Here is a 21,070-nt window from a genome sequence, read left to right as displayed (position 1 = left end):
GAATATGAAACACTGTCCAATGGTATATTGAGATATAATAATGCAATGTTGTTGTTGTTCTTTCTTTCTTCCTTTTTCTATTCCTCTTTCTATCTTGTTTTCAAAATATGGTCATGCTGATAGTTAGAGCTGTTCTTATGCTCAATTTTTAAATTAGATATTTATGCAAATGATAAGAAGTATGGATAATAACATTGTTCTATCTTAAGTGCTAAAGATATTATGGACTTTATATGACTATTCATTGTTATATTCAAATATTACTATCTATATACTGAGCTATCTTTATATGGCAAATGTCAGTTGTACCATGTTTGAAATTGTTAATAAAAAGAAGTAAAAAAAAAATAATGTCGTGAGGGGCTGGGGGGTCGGCGGAGGTTTGATCACCTGGTTGGAGATAGAAGAAGAGGTTTTTCTCCTTTTCGCGTGTTTTTTTTTTCTCTTCATATCTCCTTTTGGCACGAGCTCGTGCCCACTGGACTGCCAGAAGGGGTTGACCTCCTGGGAATCTATGACTATTGTTCATGTATTTTGGTCATTGTTCTCAATTGTTGTTTTTTTTTAATGTTTGTCCTTGTCGTCCCCCCTCCCCGATATTTTTTCCTTATGTGTCCTTTCAGGTCCTACTTCTACTAGAGTCCCTGGGAGCTGCGGATCGTCTTCTCTGGCCCGCTACACAAGGGCGGCCATGCCCTCGCTGGTATGGGTGTTTCATTAGCTTTTTCTCCCCTCTATGTCTTAGATATGGCCCGCATTATCTCTCTTAACGTAAAGGGTCTGAACTCACCTCGTAAGAGGAAATTGCTGTTACAGGAACTGAAAACATCAGGGACAGACATAGCCTTTATTCAAGAAACACATTTTTTGGAATCAAACACGTTTAAGTTTGCATCCCACCACTTTCCCACTCACTTCTCGGCTCACTCGGGCGCCAAGAGGGGGGGAGTTGCTATATTAATATCCTCTATCTGTCCTTTTCAAGTTACGGGTTCTCATTGTGACCCAGAGGGTAGATATGTGATCTTGGAGGGCCTATTGGGGGGATCCCCACATATACTGGCCAATATCTACGCACCGAACGAAGGGCAGATACGCTTCCTTAAGAAAATTCTCGTACTAATAGGTGGATTAGCACCGGCCTCGACTGTGTTGGGGGGCGACTTTAACATCCGTTTTTCGGAGGTGACTGACGGGCTTTCTGTGGGTGGACATCCCCCATCGGGTGCTTTGAGAAATTTGTCCAGGGACTTCCATAAGCTCACTAGATCAGGGGCTTTGTACGAAGCTTGGAGGGTGGACCACCCGGGAGAGAGGGCCTTCTACTTCTATTCACATCCACATCAGACGCACATTAGAATTGACTATTTTTTCATTGACTCATCGCTCCTGGGGCGTCTTGAGAGGGTGGAAATGGGTTCCATTACTTGGTCAGACCATTCCCCTCTCATAGTGGATCTTAGCAGGGGGGGTCCTCAATCCAGGCCCCACCACTGGCACCTTAATGAATCTCTGCTCAAGGATCCCGACATTAAGGCTTCTTTAAACAAGCAGCTGGTTGAATTTTTCCAGTTGAACACGGGCTCAGTCTCATCGCCGGCAATGCTTTGGGAAGCCCACAAAGCGGTGATGAGGAGACTCTGCATTAGGGAGGGTGCCAGGGCTAAGAGGAGAGCCACAAGTCAGCGGGATTCTATAACGGCCCAACTTAAGCTACAGGAGAGGAGACTGGCGGCTTCCCCCTCATGGTCTGTTCTCCGGAGAGTCATTAGCCTCAGGGAAAAGTTGAGAGACTTGGCAATTGGTAGAGCAGAAAAATTACTCCCCTTTTCTAAACAAAGATACTACGAAAGGGGTAACAGGGCTCACACCCTACTTGCTTGTTAACTTAAGGAGCGTGCTACGTCCTCATGTCCCCAGGCTTTGCGCGACGAAAAGGGCACTATCCATATATAGCTGACATTTTTTCAATTATTATAATAAGCTTTATAATCTGCTGGACTCCTATGGCACAGCTTTGCGAGGTGCTGGGGCACTGGGGGACTATTTTTCTTCCCTTGAGCTCCCTTCATTGCCTAGCGGAGCAGCCGCTGCTTTGAATGAGCCGATTACTATAGAAGAACTGGAGCAAGTTCCGGAGACCCTGCCCCACGGGAAGTCGCCAGGCCCGGACGGCTTTACTTCTTTTACTATAAGGTGTTTGCGGTGGAGCTTCTCCCACACATGGCCACCTTGTTTAATTCCTTTCTGCAGGGTAACCCTATCCCACCATACATGCTACACTCCCATTTAATCCTCCTGCCCAAGCCACCCAGGGATCCCTTGGATTGTGCTAACTATAGACCAATAGCCCTTTTGAACTCCGATCTGAAGATGTTCACCAAGGTTTTGGCAGCTAGGCTCAATTGTTGGTTACTCCAACTCGTGCACAAAGACCAGGTGGGTTTTGTCCCTTGCCGTCAGGGGGGGGAACAACACCAGGAAGGTCATAGATTTGGTGGACGTGGCGAATCGGAGGAAACAACAGACGCTAGTGTTGAGTCTTGACACGGAAAAGGCTTTTGATCGCCTCGCGTGGCTTTTTCTCTTCAAGACATTGGAGGTCTTCGGGATCTCGGGTGGCTTCATGCGTGCTTTAAAATCTCTTTACAGTGCCCCTACTGCCTCTATTAAGCTCCCCCTTCACATCTCTAGGCCCTTTACCATCTCCAACGGCACCAGGCAGGGGTGCCCCCTGTCTCCCCTTCTCTTTGCGCTTTGTATGGAGCCCCTCGCATTCTCGGTCAGGAGAAACCCGGACATCTCGGGGGTCCTGGTTGGGAGCAAATCGTTTAAAATTTACACTCACTAACATCCATGTTTCCCTACCAAATTTAATGCGCACCTTGGGTGTATATGGGAGCCTTTCGGGGTATAAGATCAATTCTAGTAAAACGGAGGCAATGCCATTGAACTTCGACCCGTTGGCCCTGGATTATCTGCATTTGAATTTTAAATTCCGTTGGAAGACATATGCATATGCGGTCAAGTACCTGGGGGTCAACTTGACATCTACTTATGACTCCCTCTATAACCTTAACTTTCCCCCCCTTTTCCGAGAGCTGAGGGCCCTTTTGAGTAAATGGATGCCCATACCCCTTTACCCCTTTCGTGGATGGGACGCATTGCGGCTGTAAAAATGAGCTTGCGTCCCAAACTTCTATATTTTTTGGAAACCCTTCCGGTTAAGGTGCCAATGAGGGAACTAAAGGCCCTCCAAGCAGCTATCTTGAGATTCATCTTGTGTAATAAACACCATAGGGTAGCCAGGGAGGTGTTGATGGCCCGTAGGGACAGGGGTGGGCTTTCCGTCCCGGACATTCTAAAATACTATTGGGCGGCTCATCTCAGGAGGATCCCCTGTTGGGTGTCCCTTTGGGCATACAACAGGTGGACCAAAATTGAAAAGCTCTGGCTGGCGCCTATACACCCAAATGCGCTCCTGTGGCCCCCGGCCCGGTGCAACTCACTCCCCCCGCTTCTTGGACCGATGCAGTTTACTAGGGACCTATGGGTATTTTGTTTTAGAAAATTTCCCCTGGGGCCCCCCTGCTCCCCTTTGGTGTCCTTCATATACCAACCCCTGCTTCCAAGTAGTTTGGAGTCAGACATGGTGCACCCTTGGCTCAGTGCAGGCCTTTTCAGATTTGCGGATATTATAGCTGGAAGTACAATGCAGATCCATTCCTTTGAGTTTCTCAGAGATAAATTTTCCCTCTCTAATCGAGTTTTTCCAATATCTGTAGATCAGAGACTTGGCTGGCTCCTTGTTTGGAAGGGCGGGGGTCTCGGTCCCCACAGACTTTAAAAAAATTTGTAGAAGGGGCACGGACACCAAGGGTCTGATCTCGGAAATTTACATGTTCCTTTCTGAGCTTCGGGACGGGCCTGAGGGGATTTTTCCATATATGCGGAAATGGGAGTCTCTATTGGGAAGGTGGGTTCTTCCTCGGGAATGGACAGCAATTTGGGATAACACCGCCAAGCCATCAATATGTAGATCTGAAAATAAGGAGCGCTGATAGTGTAACACCAAAGGAGATCAGTGAGGTATACCTGGAGAATTATACACTCACCTGGATCAGTTGTGACAGTCACAACCACTAGTGCGCATGAGATAATGGCGTCTGCTGCAGCCCCACGTGGATAAGCATATAAGATAGGATAGAGAAGGGGTTAATGCCGCGCATCAGCCTAATGAAGACGTATAGTGTTGATGAAGTTTTTCTTTTATTCCATAGGTCTACGCATTTCAAGGTAAAACCTCTTCCTCAGGACCAATGTATCAACAACAAGTCTTGTTGTTGATACATTGGTCCTGAGGAAGAGGTTTTACCTTGAAACGCGTAGACCTATGGAATAAAAGAAAAACTTCATCAACACTATACGTCTTCATTAGGCTGATGCGCGGCATTAACCCCTTCTCTATCCTATCTTATAAAGCCATCAATATGCACATTATATAAGAAAATATCTACAAAATTTTGTTGTTTTGGTACCACACTCCAGACTTCTTTCATGGCTTAGACCCCTCTATACCGGCTTGTTGCTGGAGATGCGGGGAGAGCACGGGCACCATTTTACACATATTCTGGTCCTGTCCAGGGATAGTCGCCTTCTGGGAGCAGGTAAAGGGGTTGATTCACAAAGTTCTATATTTAGAGGTAGATCTTGATCCCTTGAGCTATGTTCTGGGCCTCGGGATTAGGGGCATGGGTAAAATGGCCTATAGGCTTATGTCTCATATTCTTACAGTGGCTAGGTGCCTAATAGCAAAGAATTGGAGGCAGCCAGGGACCCCCTCACTCCAGAGCCTCAAGTATACATTATTGGATGTTAGACGCATGGAACACCTTACGACACTATTGAATGACACAATGGAACGCTTCCAGGCGGTATGGTCACTATGGGACTACTTTGCGGGGTGTGAGGAACTGTAAAGGCCCCGTCACACTAAGCAACATCGCTAGCAACATCGCTGCTAACGAACAACTTTTGTGACGTTGCTAGCGATGTTGCTGTGTGTGACATCCAGCAACAACCTGGCCCCTGCTGTGAGGTCGTTGGTTGTTGCTGAATGTCCTGGGCCATTTTTTAGTTGTTGCTGTCCTGCTGTGAAGCACAGATCGCTGTGTGTGACAGCGAGACAGCAACAACTAAATGTGCAGGCAGCAGGAGCCGGCTTCTGCGGAGGCTGGTAACCAATGTAAACATCGGGTAACCAAGAAGCCCTGTCCTTGGTTACCCGATATTTACCTTCGATACCAGCCTCCTCCGCTCTCACTGTCAGTGCCGGCTCCTGCTCTGTGCACATGTAGCTGCAGGACACATCGGGTTAATTAACCCGATGTGTGCTGTAACTAGGAGAGCAAGGAGCCAGCGCTAAGCATTGTGCGCTGCTCCCTGCTCTGTGCACATGTAGCTGCAGCACACATCGGGTAATTAACCCGATGTGTGCTGTAACTAGGAGAGCAGGGAGCCAGCGCTAAGCAGTGTGCGCTGCTCCCTGCTCTGTGCACATGTAGCTGCAGCACACATCGGGTAATTAACCCCATGTGTGCTGTAACTAGGAGAGCAGGGAGCCAGCGCTAAGCATTGTGCGCTGCTCCCTGCTCTGTGCACATGTAGCTGCAGCACACATCGGGTAATTAACCCGATGTGTGCTGTAACTAGGAGAGCAAGGAGCCAGCGCTAAGCATTGTGCGCTGCTCCCTGCTCTGTGCACATGTAGCTGCAGGACACATCGGGTAATTAACCCGATGTGTGCTGTAACTAGGAGAGCAGGGAGCCAGCGCTCAGTGTGCGCTGCTCCCTGCTCTCTGCACGTGTAGCTCCGTGCAGTGGTAACCAAGGTAAATATCGGGTTGGTTACCCGATATTTACCTTAGTTACCAAGCGCAGCATCTTCCACGCTGCGCTGGGGGCTTGTCACTGGTTGCTGGTGAGCTCACCAGCAACTTGTGTAGCGACGCTCCAGCGATCCCTGCCAGGTCAGGTTGCTGGTGGGATCGCTGGAGCATCGCAGTGTGACATCTCACCAGCAACCTCCTAGCAACTTACCAGCGATCCCTATCGTTGTTGGGATCGCTGGTAAGTTGCTTAGTGTGACTGGACCTTAAGACTCAGGCCTGTGGGACCTAGGGAAACTGTCTGGATTCTTGTATTCTCTCCTCTCCGCCACCTTCCTTTCCCTCCTTAACCCCCTGACTTATCTTGTCATTGTCTGTCTAGTTGTGAAGTTTATTGTTATATTTTGGCACTCAGTGGTATTCATAACCATTAGTAAGGTGTCCCTCAAGTCGAAGCGGCTTCACCCTACAGCTTGGTGTAACTCATGTTTGCGGGGTAGGTGTTTTGTCATGGAATGTTATCGCTAGGTACTGCGACTTTATTCATTGTACTTATTTTTCTTGGGGACATGTGTCTCAAGAATTGTGATTTTCTTTTACTTTTTATTTCCTGTATGAAAATTGAAAATTTTAAAGTTTAAAAAAAAAATAAAAAGAGACATGTATATATCATTTCAAACATTTTTATTTAACACAACTTAGCATCAGTTTCCAATATGGAAAATAGAATTGTTACTTTTATTGGTTTGTTTAATGCACAAAATAAAATGCCAATACTGTATCTAGGCATACATTGCCATTCACATTTTTTAAAAAAATGTTCACAATATGTAATTCTAATACTATATTCATTTCATTTTAAACTGTAGATTCCTTGCAACAGGACAATCCTTCAGCAGTCTTCATTTTGAATTTCTATTGGGGAGATCAACAATTGGCATCATTATACTCCATACCTGCACTGTGCTATGGGAAACCCTTAAGCACCATGTCATTCAGCAGCTTACATCACAGGATTGGATGCGCATTTCAGATGGTTTTTTTTTGAGAAAACAACATTTCCTAATTGTGTTAGATGGAAAGCACATTAGAGTAAAGAAACCACCTAACTCTGCTAAAAGATATTTTAATTTTCACAAGTTTTTTTTCTCTGGTTATTCTAGCTTTGGCTGACACTAATTACTGTTTTATTTCTGTTGATATTGGGGCCTATGGCAGTGCGTCGGATGCACGAATTTTCCGTTGTTCACGTTTATCACGGCGTTTTATGTCCGAAGACCTAAATCTACCGTCACCAAGGCCTCTACCTGGTACAACTGGACCTAATGCACCATTTGTCATGGTTGCAGATCAGGGGTTTGCCTTGTCTAGGCATTTGATGCGTCCATATCCAAGACGTGGGCTAGATAGGTCAAAAGGTCAATTTAATAGCACCTTGGCCAGAGAACGTTGCTATGTCGAACGAGCCTTTAGCATCATGGCTTCAAGATGGCGCATTTATCAAACCACCATCGAGAAGCAACCAACCACTGTCAAGGCTGTCATTAAAGCTACAGTAATTTTACATAATTACTGTAGATTGAATGAAATCAATGACGAAGATTTTGATGACTTGCCTGATCTTAATGCCCCATTAGTAGGTAATGGAAGAATAAGATCCAATTGGGCCCAATCTGGTCTGCAAGTTAGGAATCAATTTAAAGAATATTTTAGTTTAAATGTGCATAGTAACACAGAATAATTTTTCTTTTTTTTAAATTTTAAACATTATGTTAAATATTTACAAACACATATGTAATGAAAAAGGAAAAATGTGCATACATAAGTTTCTATATGTCCAAATAATTATTATTGGATTTTTATGTGTAGTAGGAACATTTGTTTGTCATAAAGTTTTTTTTTTGTTTTAGTTTTAATTTAGTAGTGTCCCTACAACATACTTTGATTAATTACGTTGTTGTTCCAAATTTTTGAAATATTAAAAAATTGTGTTAATGTATTTTTGACTATGTATGCATCTTTCCTTTTTCAAGACACACTGTATTTTTAACATATTTATAAAATATTTTGTGAGACATTATCCCACAAAACACACCATACTGTATTATGCCATAGTGTCATGCAAACATAATTTGTTTGACACTATGGGAACACAAGTAAGGGACTTGAACATATACAGATACTGCATATTTCCAGGATTTAATTTTTTAGAAAGGTGCATGGTTGGAAATGTAGATGGTTATGTGCGTGCATAAATTGTAACAACACATGGAAGTTTTAAGATGGTCAAAACCTCCTGTCAATATAACATCTTGATCATACAATGCAGGTCATGTTTTTGAAGTGATAGAGCAACTATAAAAAAAATTCCAATACATGTTTAAAAAATAATCAACCACAACATTGGACGGATTATTCTTAAACATTTATGGATCGTTAGAATACAACTGTTAAATTCTAGTCATTTACCAATTTAGTTGTTAATGTATGTTTAAAAAAAATATGTGTCAACTAAATCCTCTAGGCTAGTGATGCTTTCCTGTGTAGTCTCCATGGCATTGTCACCTACTGCATATGGAGGCTGCCCAACACTAGATGTTGTAGTTAATGACTGGATAGTGTTTCCACCTGTTATTGTTGTTGTGCTCTGCCCAAACATTTCTGTTGTTGTGGTAACAGATTGTTGACCTTGTGACGTTGGTGAATATGGTTGCAACGGAACAGGCTGTGGATCTGTGTATGTGAAGTTGGTTGGGTAAGGCTGACTTTGAAAGTAATGCTGCTGTTGACTATTTTGCATATGGTATGATGGCGGTTGTTGTAGCATTTGGGGGAGTTTAGCAATATTAGTAACATTACTTTGATAGGGCATTGATGTTTGCAAAGGTGCTTGTTGTTGCCCTTGAAGGTAAAAAGATGGCTGTTGTCCAGTCATTTGGTTAACTAAAGCTCCTGAATGTACAGGTAGAATTGAAGGCCTTGTTTGAGGATCATTAATCAAAGAAGATGTTGGCCACTGTCTTTGTTGCACTAGAGTATTTGTTTGTTGTGAATTATACAGTTAGGTCCAGAAATATTTGGACAGTGACACAATTTTCGCGAGTTGGGCTCTGCATGCCACCACATTGGATTTGAAATGAAACCTCTACAACAGAATTCAAGTGCAGATTGTAACGTTTAATTTGAAGGTTTGAACAAAAATATCTGATAGAAATTGTAGGAATTGTACACATTTCTTTACAAACACTCCACATTTTAGGAGGTCAAAAGTAATTGGACAAATAAACCAAACCCAAACAAAATACTTTTATTTTCAATATTTTGTTGCGAATCCTTTGGAGGCAATCACTGCCTTAAGTCTAGAACCCATGGACATCACCAAACGCTGGGTTTCCTCCTTCTTAATGCTTTGCCAGGCCTTTACAGCCGCAGCCTTCAGGTCTTGCTTGTTTGTGGGTCTTTCCGGTTTAAGTCTGGATTTGAGCAAGTGAAATGCATGCTCAATTGGGTTAAGATCTGGTGATTGACTTGGCCATTGCAGAATGTTCCACTTTTTTGCACTCATGAACTCCTGGGTAGCTTTGGCTGTATGCTTGGGGTCATTGTTCATCTGTACTATGAAGCGCCGTCCGATCAACTTTGCGGCATTTGGCTGAATCTGGGCTGAAAGTATATCCCGGTACACTTCAGAATTCATCCGGCTACTCTTGTCTGCTGTTATGTCATCAATAAACACAAGTGACCCAGTGCCATTGAAAGCCATGCATGCCCATGCCATCACGTTGCCTCCACCATGTTTTACAGAGGATGTGGTGTGCCTTGGATCATGTGCCGTTCCCTTTCTTCTCCAAACTTTTTTCTTCCCATCATTCTGGTACAGGTTGATCTTTGTCTCATCTGTCCATAGAATACTTTTCCAGAACTGAGCTGGCTTCATGAGGTGTTTTTCAGCAAATTTAACTCTGGCCTGTCTATTTTTGGAATTGATGAATGGTTTGCATTTAGATGTGAACCCTTTGTATTTACTTTCATGGAGTCTTCTCTTTACTGTTGACTTAGAGACAGATACACCTACTTCACTGAGAGTGTTCTGGACTTCAGTTGATGTTGTGAACGGGTTCTTCTTCACCAAAGAAAGTATGCGGCGATCATCCACCACCACTGTTGTCATCCGTGGACGCCCAGGCCTTTTTGAGTTCCCAAGCTCACCAGTCAATTCCTTTTTTCTCAGAATGTACCCGACTGTTGATTTTGCTACTCCAAGCATGTCTGCTATCTCTCTGATGGATTTTTTCTTTTTTTTCAGCCTCAGGATGTTCTGCTTCACCTCAATTGAGAGTTCCTTAGACCGCATGTTGTCTGGTCACAGCAACAGCTTCCAAATGCAAAACCACACACCTGTAATCAACCCAAGACCTTTTAACTACTTCATTGATTACAGGTTAACGAGGGAGACGCCTTCAGAGTTAATTGCAGCCCTTAGAGTCCCTTGTCCAATTACTTTTGGTCCCTTGAAAAAGAGGAGGCTATGCATTACAGAGCTATGATTCCTAAACCCTTTCTCCGATTTGGATGTGAAAACTCTCATATTGCAGCTGGGAGTGTGCACTTTCAGCCCATATTATATATATAATTGTATTTCTGAACATGTTTTTGTAAACAGCTAAAATAACAAAACTTGTGTCACTGTCCAAATATTTCTGGCCCTGACTGTATGTGGTTTCTTCAGTTTGGGTTTCCATAGTGTGCAGTGTAGTTGTGTGTGGCCCACGAGGATTACTTTGCCATTGCTATATCACTTCAAAAAGATATATGGGCTCTGGCTCACGTTGGCATGCAGAAATCAGTGTGATGATAGACGCACTCAACCTGTCCTGCCTATCAGGTGCAACCAATGCAAGAGAGGGTGAGAGGGAGAGACAAAATCTCTCACCATCACTCTCTGGAATTAGTGAATTCATCATGTGTAGAATTCTAGTATCAATGATCTCTGGCAGGGAACGCAATTCCTCATGACGCCTATGTCTGCGACCACGGTATGTTTGTGCTAGTGACCGAAGGTTATGTGTTATTGATCTAGGCTGTGTGCCTGCATCTGTTTGTGGGCTTGTGTCGCGGGCGGAGGAGGGGACGCCGCGCTCTCCCACTGCTCGGGTCCGGCTGCCGTTGCGGCTGCTGCGGCCTGCTGCTGCTCGGTGGCTCGAGCGATGGGCCGGATCCCGGGGACTCGAGCGGCGCTCCTCGCCCGTGAGTGAAAGGGGATTGGGATTTGGGATAGTTTATTGTCCGTGACGCCACCCACGGTTGTGGTGATTTGTTGACACCACCGCTGCTCTGTATGGGGATCCCGGGAGTGATGGTATGGAGCAGCTAGATGTTAGTCCTCCCCTCCGTGGGTAGGGGGTTGGTTGTCCCGGGGCCCAGTGATGAAGTGGGTGATACAGGGCTTGGTGGGGTGCAGGGACGCGGGGGCAGCTCTGTGCCTTGCGGCACTGTGGTACTCACTCAGCCTGAGACGATGACACAGTTCTCGGTAAAACACACGGCTGGAAAGACGGTTCCCACAGACGGCTGCACTTGCTTTCCCCAGTAGTTGACGGTGACGGTCCCTTTTTCCTGCACCTAAGATGATGATGGTTTCGATGGGTTCCCACCGGTAACCCTCTCCCCGGCTTGGATATGGGCCGGAGGAGCCCTACTTTGCCCGCAGGCGCTGGCCCTGAGAAACTGGTGCCCTGGCGGTGGCGGTGTCTCTCTGTAATGGTTGGACTGTTGCCTTCAATCGGGACTTGCTTGTTGGGAGACCCAGAGGTCCCCTTCACTAACGGATTTGGCAAATTCACGGCGACTCCTAGCCTTGCCGGGATCCGAAAGGCCCCTGCCACTGGTGCCGACTGCTCTTCGTATACCGCTCCGGTACCGCCGGGCCACCACCCGTCCGCGGTCCTTCCAGCAACCTCCAAGCAGTCACCCCTGCAGACAGTCACCGCCGTCTGCTGACCTTGCTGTCTCAGTCCGGGGCACACACCCGGACCAGCTTCAGGCTTTACAAACTGTCACTTTCCTTTTACTTCAGCTTCTCTCCTTAGCTCCTCTACCACTTCACTGTTTACTCCTCCACTTCCCTAGCTGTTCTGCCTGGTTCTCCCGCCTCCAGGGCTGTGAACTCCTCGGTGGGCGGAGCCAACTGCCTGGCCCACCCCCTGGTGTGGACATCAGCCCCTGGAGGAAGGCAACAAGGATTTTAGGTTAGCCTTGGTGTTCCTAACTGGGGTGTAGGGTGTGGTGGTGTTGTGACCTGTGACCCCTGGCTTGCCCAGGGCGTCACATTCCCCCTTAGCAAATGCAGACCGTCCGCGGGCTTCCCGTCCAACACCGGTTTTATTTTCTGAAAAATATATAAAAGGTAAACATAACAATTTATGACATCATCCCACATCGGGAGGTTCAGTGCTTAAACGTTGCAAACATTTTAAACGGTTGTGGCTGCCGCTCTCTCCCACCCAAGTAACCTGGCCCTGATGCTGCCCCTAAAACCCAGGCAGCACCCCTTGACCCCAGTCCTGCACCAAGTTACCCGAGTGGGATCTGTCCTTCCCCTCCAGAGGGTAGCCACCCGTTCCTGTGGTGGCTGGGCCCCAGCCTGCTCCACTGTGGGCCCTCCCTCCAACCTGCCTCTCCGGAGGCGGTTACGGTAGCTGCACAACATATTTTTATTTACAAGCCACTTAACGTTTGTGGTTGCCCTGCAAGTTCACGGGCTTGTCCATAGGAGTTCCTATGCAAATTTTTCAAACGGTCCCCATGGGGACAACGGTGCCGGCAACGGCCGGTTTCCAAATCACGGTAGAATCAGGTAACTGTTCGGTAATCAATTCTTCATTTTCCCAACTTTTTCAAACACACTCTAACACACATGTTTTCTTCCCCCTCCCCCTTTTAAAGAACGGTTTCCCTGTACCTAAGTGGGGGCCTACCTAGGTTGGGACGGGTGGACCTCCGGGGTCCGGTGTCAGTGGGGCTAGGCAGTGGGGCAGAGGGAACAATCGGTTCCTCCTCCCTGCTATCGTGTGGGGCAGGCGGAGGCATAGGGGAGCTGGGCACTGGCACTGGTTCTGGCTCACGGTTGACCGCTTCCACCACTTCTTCATCCACAGGTTGTGGGAACAGTATCACTGGAAGAATCACCGCGCCGTTCTGTGTAGGCCAGTCTGCTGGGAAGTCACCCATCACAGTGTGGATCACCTCTTTTGCCTTCTCTGCTGGTGGAGGAACTGGTATTTCAGCCGTCGCCCTCAATGCTGGTGGGCACCTTTTCAGATGGTCCCGGGAAACCGTGGCCAAAGTGCCCCCTTGGTCACGACTGATCTGGTAGGCCTTTCCATCTTCCCATCCTGTGGGTTGTATGACGTATGGGATTTGTTCCCATTGATCATCCAGCTTGTGGGTCTTCCTCTTCCGCTTTAACATCACATCTCCAGGCTGGAAAGGGCCCGCAGACGCTTTCTGATTGAAGCGCTGCTCCTGTTGTTCTCGACTCCGACTTAGGTTCTTCTCCACATACTCCTGAATCTGTTGGTACTGCACCCTCCGCCGGGTGTCCCATTCAGTTGTTGAGTGGAGTGTCTCTGGGGCTTCCAGTCCCATTTCCAGGTCCACCGGCAGTCGGCCGGGCCGAGCCCTCATCAGATACGCTGGGGTGCACTTCGTTGAGCTAGACGAGATATTGTACATATCGACCAAGTCAGGCAGCTTCTCCGGCCACAGGTTCCGCTCCTCCAACGGCAACGTTTTGAGGAGGCCAAGGACCAGATGGTTTATCTTCTCACACATACCGTTGGTCTGGGCATGGTAAGGTGTGGTCCGGATCTTCTTACAGCCGTACAGCTGACAGAACTCATGGAACACCTCCGCCTCAAAGGCTGGGCCTTGGTCGGTAAGCACCTTCTCAGGGTATCCATGGGGTCGACAGAAGTAAGCTTGGAACGCTCTAGCGGCGGTACGGCCGGTTAAGTCCTTGACCGGGATAACCACCATGAACCGGGAGTAATGATCTACTATGGTCAGAGCGTAAGTGTACCCACTTCGGCTGGGGGTGAGCTTTACATGGTCCAAGGCGACCAGCTCCAGCGGTTGGTGTGTAATGATCGGGCGTAGGGGAGCCTTCTGGCTGGCTTCATCCTTCCTCCTCAACGTACAAGGACCGCACTCTCGACACCAGGCCTCCACAGACTCCCGCATCCCACTCCAATAGAACCGCTCCCTCAACAGCATCTCCAGATTCTTCCATCCGAAGTGGCCGGCACCATCATGGTACGCCTGCAGAACAGTGGGTACATCAGCTTGGGGAATAACCAACTGGCGGATCTTCTCATGGGTCTTTGGGTTGATCAGCTCACGGTACAACCTCCCCTGATGTAGGCACAGCCGGGTCCGTTCCTTCCACAAGCGTTGGGCTTCAGCTGGGGCAGCAGGGTCCATCCCAGCAGCGCCTTGCTCCACCAGGGTCTTGACTAGGCGGACAGCGGGCGCCTGATTTTGAGCTTCCTGCCACTCCTGACTGGGCAGCGGATCCAGGTTCACCCGTTGTTGGTGGACATGTACCTTCTCAGTTGGTGGCCGGTGGAATGCAGGCAACTCGATCTCCTCGAGGTCATCATCCTCGCACCCATCTTCTGACAAGTGGGGCATCCGAGAGAGGGCATCAGCATTAATGTTGACACGACTGGCCCGGTATTTGATGGTGAAGTCATAGTTGGCTAGTCTGGCCACCCACCGCTTCTCCAACGCGCCCAGCTTTGCCGTGTCCAGGTGAGTCAACGGATTGTTATCCGTGAAAGCGGTGAATTTTGCTGCGGCCAAGTAGTGGCGGAAACGCTCGGTGATAGCCCACACCAGTGCCAGGAGCTCGAGCTTGAAGGAGCTGTAGTTCTCAGGGTTCCTTTCAGTCGGCCGGAGTTTTCGGCTAGCATAGGCAATGACCTTCTCCTTTCCTTCCTGGACCTGGGACAGGACTGCCCCCAAACCCACATTGCTGGCGTCTGTGTAGAGGATGAATGGGCAGCCGTAGTCAGGGTATGCTAGGACCTCTTCTCCAGTCAAGGCCGCTTTCAGCTGACGGAAGGATTCCTCATGCCTGTCCTCCCACACCAGTGGGGCTCCGATGGGTCTACCACCTTTGGTCTGTCCCACGAGGAGGTCTTGCATGGGAGCAGCCATCTTCGTGTACCCCTTGATGAAGCGCCGGTAGTACCCCACCAGACCCAAAAACTGCCTTACTTCCCTCACGGTGGTTGGTCTTGGCCAGTCCTGGATGGCAGTGATCTTCTCAGGGTCGGGGGCGACACCTTCCGCACTCACCACATGCCCCAGGTACTGCACTCTGGGTTTCAGCAGGTGGCACTTGGAGGGCTTCAACTTCATCCCGTATTTGGCAAGGGACGCGAACACCTCGGCTAGGTGCTCCAGATGGGCTTCATACGTCTGAGAGTACACAATCACATCATCCAGGTATAACAGGACGGTCTCGAAGTTTAGATGTCCCAGACAGCACTCCATCAGCCGTTGGTAAGTTCCAGGGGCATTGCACAGCCCAAACGGCATGCTGTTGAATTCACAGAGCCCCATTGGGGTGGTGAAGGCGTTTTTCTCCCGGTCTTCCGGGGCCACTGCCACTTGCCAGTACCCACTCGTGAGGTCAAGGGTAGAGAAGTAATTTGCGGTTCTCAGTGCGGCCAAAGACTCTTCAATACGGGGCAGTGGGTAGGCATCTTTATGCGTTATCTGATTAATCTTCCGGTAGTTCACACACATCCGCATGGTACCATCCTTCTTCTTGACCAGTACCAACGGAGCGGCCCAGGGACTACAGCTGTCCCGAATAACCCCTGCCTCCTTCATGTTCCTCAACATATCTTTGGCACACTGGTAATGTGCAGGGGGAATAGGCCTGTACCTCTCTTTGATAGGGGGGTGTTCACCGGTGGGGATGTGGTGTTGGACCCCTTTGATCTGCCCAAAGTCTAGTGGATGTTTGCTGAAAACTTGTTCATACTCCCGCACCACCCTGTATACCCCTGCTTTGTGATGTGTAGGGGTATCATCAGTGCCCACGTGTAGCTGTTGGTGCCACTCATTTACCTCCCCTTGAGGCGGGGGAGTGCTGGTAGTAGGTGGGGAAACTGAGGGAGTGGCCTCGTGGATGGTGTGGGGATCCAGGGTGAGCAGCTTGGCAATGGTGGCATACCGGGGAAGCCTGACTTCTTCCTCCCCACAGTTCAGTACTCTCACGGGCACTCTCCCCTTCTTTACGTCTACCACCCCTCGGGCGGCCATTACAGTGGGCCAGTGCTCGGAGGGTATGGGCTCCATCATGGCAGGGTAGTCACGCCCCTGAGGCCCTACCGCTACCCTACACCAAATCATCATCTCACTCCTAGGGGGCACAATCAACGGAGCAACATCCATCACTCTCACTCCACCAATCTCTCCTCCTGTTGAGTTTACATGTTGGCGGTACATCAAGGCTCGGATCTCACGCTGCACAGCTCTCTGTCGGCTCTCCGCCGCCGTGGCGGCCAGCTGTTGCAGTAGGGCCAACACATCACCCATACAGTGCTCCATCACATTGGTTCCTAGCACTATCTTTGGGTTATGATCACTGGGTTCATTCATGATCACAATCATACCCTGGTGTTGCAGTTCAGCTTGCCCCACTGTCATAGCCACCTGTTTATACCCCACTTGGGTCAATGGGAGTCCATTAGCAGCAATTAGTGTTATACTAGTATCTGGGGGTGCCAGCTCGTCTATCCCCCAATACCGCTGGTACAATGTGTATGGTATGGTGGTTACCTGTGATCCAGTGTCCAAAAGAGCCATCACCGGTATGCCGTCCACAGCACGGGGATGATGGGCCGGGCCCCGATATACCGGTCCCGCCAGTCTGGGGGGCCACGGGGTTCTACTCCTGAGGATTGGCCCGGGGGCCCAGGGGTTGCTCGTTTAACGGGCACTGTCGGAAGTAATGCCCAGGCTTACGGCACTTGTAGCAGGTTGGAGGTCTGCTCCGCGGGTTGTTAGCACTTCTCCGCTGCATCAAGGGAACATCCTCAGGGCTGTCGGCAAGCTGTATCTGTGCTGGAGGCTGAGACCTGGTCAAAGGTTGGAGTGCAGCGAGAATCTTGGCGAGGTCTCCGTCCATGCGACGGACCTGGGCTGCCAGTTCCTCCATCGTGCTGCTTGGGGCTGTAGGTATTGGAGAGGTTGGTAGGGCAGGGGCCACCACAACGGGGGCTGTCTCAATGGGCCACGGGGCTGGCTCCAAGATTTCTGAAGCTGGGGGCTGCAGTGCTTTAATGGTCCGTTCCTTTAACACGGCAAAGTCCACATCAGGGTGTTCTAGGGCCCACAGCCGGAGTTGTTTGCGATCCTCAGGGGACCTCATCCCCTGCACAAATTGCTCTACTAACATCTTGTTGCTGTCCGCCTCATTGATAGGATTCACCCGCTTTAGCGTGCGGAGGGCGGTTTGCAGATGTAAAGCATAGTCCCGAATGCTATCCACAGACCGTTGCCGGCACTGGTAAAACTGCATCCTCAGCTCAGCTTCAGTACGGGTCTCAAAGGCAAGTCTGTAGCTTCTCAAAGATGGTGGCTACAGAGAACCGGTCCCCCTCGGCCCAGGTCTCCGCCTCCTGCTCAGCCGCGCCGGTTAACTGGCCCAGTACTACCGCTGCACGTTGCTTATCGGTCAGGGGGTACAGTTCTAGCAACGGGTTAAGCTTTTTCCGGAAGACCTGTAAAGCATCAGGTTTCCTGTCATACTGCGGTAGCCAGGTAGCTCCGGGCGCATAGAACAAGGAGAACGGCATCACCTGAGCGAGCGCGGGGGCCGCGGCACCTCCCGGCAGCGCGGCCGGGACCTGGGCAGGCCCATTCCCATCCACGGGTGCCACTGCGGCTGCGACCACCGCTCCTCCAGCGGCTCCGTCGGGCGCAGACATCTTGTTTCCGTCCCCCTTAGCCTCTTTCCGGCCCCTCCTCTATCGGGGCGGGGTTTTGGCCTTCGCGCCTCTACTACTCGAGAAGACGCTCGAGCGGGAACTTTTCGCGCCAAAGATGGCGACTTCTGAAATTTTCCGGCCGGATACCTCCGGCGGTCACAATGCGCACCTCTACCCAACGGCAGAGCGGTAAGATCCTGTTCGTGACGCCAAGTTGTCGCGGGCGGAGGAGGGGACGCCGCGCTCTCCCACTGCCCGGGTCCGGCTGCCGCTGCGGCTACTGCGGCTGCTGCGGCCTGCTGCTGCTGCTGCTCGGTGGCTCGAGCGATGGGCCGGATCCCGGGGACTCGAGCGGCGCTCCTCGCCCGTGAGTGAAAGGGGATTGGGATAGTTTAATGTCTGTGACGCCACCCACGGTTGTGGTGATTTGTTGACACCACCGCTGCTCTGTATGGGGATCCCGGGAGTGATGGTATGGAGCAGCTAGATGTTAGTCCTCCCCTCCGTGGGTAGGGGGTTGGTTGTCCCGGGGCCCAGTGATGAAGTGGGTGATGCAGGGCTTGGTGGGGTGCAGGGACGCGGGTGCAGCTCTGTGCCTTGCGGCACTGTGGTACTCACTCAGCCTGAGACGATGACACAGTTCTCGGTAAAACACACGGCTGGAAAGACGGTTCCCACGGACGGCTGCACTTGCTTTCTCCAGTAGTTGACGGTGACGGTCCCTTTTTCCTGCACCTAAGATGATGATGGTTTCGATGGGTTCCCACCGGTAACCCGCTCCCCGGCTTGGATATGGGCCGGAGGAGCCCTACTTTGCCCGCAGGCGCTGGCCCTGAGAAACTGGTGCCCTGGCGGTGGCGGTGTCTCTTAGTAACGGTTGGACTGTTGCCTTCAATCGAGACTTGCTTGTTGGGAGACCCAGAGGTCCCCTTCACTAACGGATTTGGCAAATTCACGGCGACTCCTAGCCTTGCCGGGATCCGAAAGGCCCCTGCCACTGGTGCCGACTGCTCTTCGTATACCGCTCCGGTACCGCCGGGCCACCACCCGTCCACGGTCCTTCCAGCAACCTCCAAGCAGTCACCCCTGCAGACAGTCACCGCCGTCTGCTGACCTTGCTGTCTCAGTCCGGGGCACACACCCGGACCAGCTTCAGGCTTTACAAACTGTCACTTTCCTTTTACTTCAGCTTCTCTCCTTAGCTCCTCTACCACTTCACTGTTTACTCCTCCACTTCCCTAGCTGTTCTGCCTGGTTCTCCCGCCTCCAGGGCTGTGAACTCCTCGGTGGGCGGAGCCAACCGCCTGGCCCACCCCCTGGTGTGGACATCAGCCCCTGGAGGAAGGCAACAAGGATTTTAGGTTAGCCTTGGTGTTCCTAACTGGGGTGTAGGGTGTGGTGGTGTTGTGACCTGTGACCCCTAGCTTGCCCAGGGCGTCACACTTGCATCGCCAACAACTGGTGATGGGCCACTTTGGAGCCCTGTAGACTGGCCTGTGATTTGGACAGTGGATTGACTTGTCCCCAAGCCCTGATCTGATGAGAATTCATCTGCTTCAGGCTGGATGGTGTTCTGGCTTGTGGGTTGCTGATATGAGGTAGGCTCCATTTCTGATGCTGATGTGGCTGTTGCAGACAACACAGCGGACTGCGCCTCTTCACTGTCCTCAAGGTTATCTTCAGTACTGTTAATATAAAAAAAAATGTTTTCATTTTTTAATATTTAATATGTACATCTAGTATAAATTGACATTAATTGGCATTAGGTAACTCAGCCTATCATAGTGAATGTATTTCTTCTTTTTTGAAGCAGCAGCAGATGTAGCAACAGGATTAAATTCACGCCGGAACTGGTCTCTTGCTGACCGCCAGCGCCGTTTAACCAAATCCACTGTCATGAAACATCAAAAGAAAATTCAACATTTTTTTTTTTTACCTTTTAAAAAAAAATAAATAAATAAATAAAATAAAAAAAACATTGATCAATGATGATATATTGTAACATAACATGTGAAAATACACAAATACACATAATAATACTAAGGTATTTAAATATATACATGACCAACACATCATACCCATGTTTGCATGATTAAGATGAACTAATGAAATTCATGTATAATGGGTATTCTTGCATAATAATGTAAAGTTTAATACATGTGGCAAATATATTGACCACCACTACATGCTATGCCATTTGTTCATATATGACAAAAGTAAACTAGAAGGAAATACATAAATTCTATCTATACTTTCAATCTAACACATAAAAACTATAGTTGACACAGAATGCCCTAACAGTGTGGACATGGATTTACACCGCACAAGTAAACATTAGATGTATGCCGATATGTGTACATCTAGGCCATTAGGTAAGGGGTGCTTCACACACAGCGAGATCGCTGCTGAGATCGCTACTGAGTCACGGTTTTTGTGACGCAGCAGTGACCTCATTAGCGATCTCGCTGTGTGTGACACTGAGCAGCGATCTGGCCCCTGCTGTGAGATCGCTGCTCGTTACACACAGCCCTGGTTCGTTTTTTTATTGTTGCTCTCCCGCTGTGATGCACAGATCGCTGTGTGTGACAGCGAGAGAGCGACGAAATGAAGCGAGCAGAGAGCAGGAGCCGGCATCTGACAGCCTGCGGTAAGCTGTAACCAGGGTAAACATCGGGTAACCAAGGTGGTTACCCGATATTTACCTTTGTTACCAGCCTCCGCCGCTCTCACACTGCCAGTGCCGGCTCCCTGCTCTCTGCACATGTAGCTGCAGTACACATCGGGTTAATTAACATGATGTGTACTGTAGCTAGGAGTGCAGGGAGCCAGCGCTAAGCAGTGTGCGCGGCTCCCTGCTCTCTGCACATGTAGCGACATTATGATCGCTGCTGCGTCGCTGTGTTTGACAGCTAAGCATCGATCATAACAGCGACATACAAGGTCGCTGTTGCGTCACAGAAAATGGTGACGTAACAGCGACGTCGTTGTCGCTGTCGCTATCTGTGAACCCAGCTTAAAGCACATGAAAAGACAGGGTAAAGTGCATTTATTGCATGACATGTCATGTTTCCATGATTTTTATCAATTAAACAACTACAAATTCCAGCCAGGATAAACATACCCATACTTTTCAGTATGTTGGTCTCCTGTGTTGCTCAAAATGAGTCAGCACCAGCA

Source organism: Anomaloglossus baeobatrachus, chromosome 5 (genome assembly GCF_048569485.1).
Source record: "Anomaloglossus baeobatrachus isolate aAnoBae1 chromosome 5, aAnoBae1.hap1, whole genome shotgun sequence".
NCBI classification, from domain to species: domain Eukaryota; kingdom Metazoa; phylum Chordata; class Amphibia; order Anura; family Aromobatidae; genus Anomaloglossus; species Anomaloglossus baeobatrachus.
Note: the sequence above shows the minus strand (reverse complement) of the source record.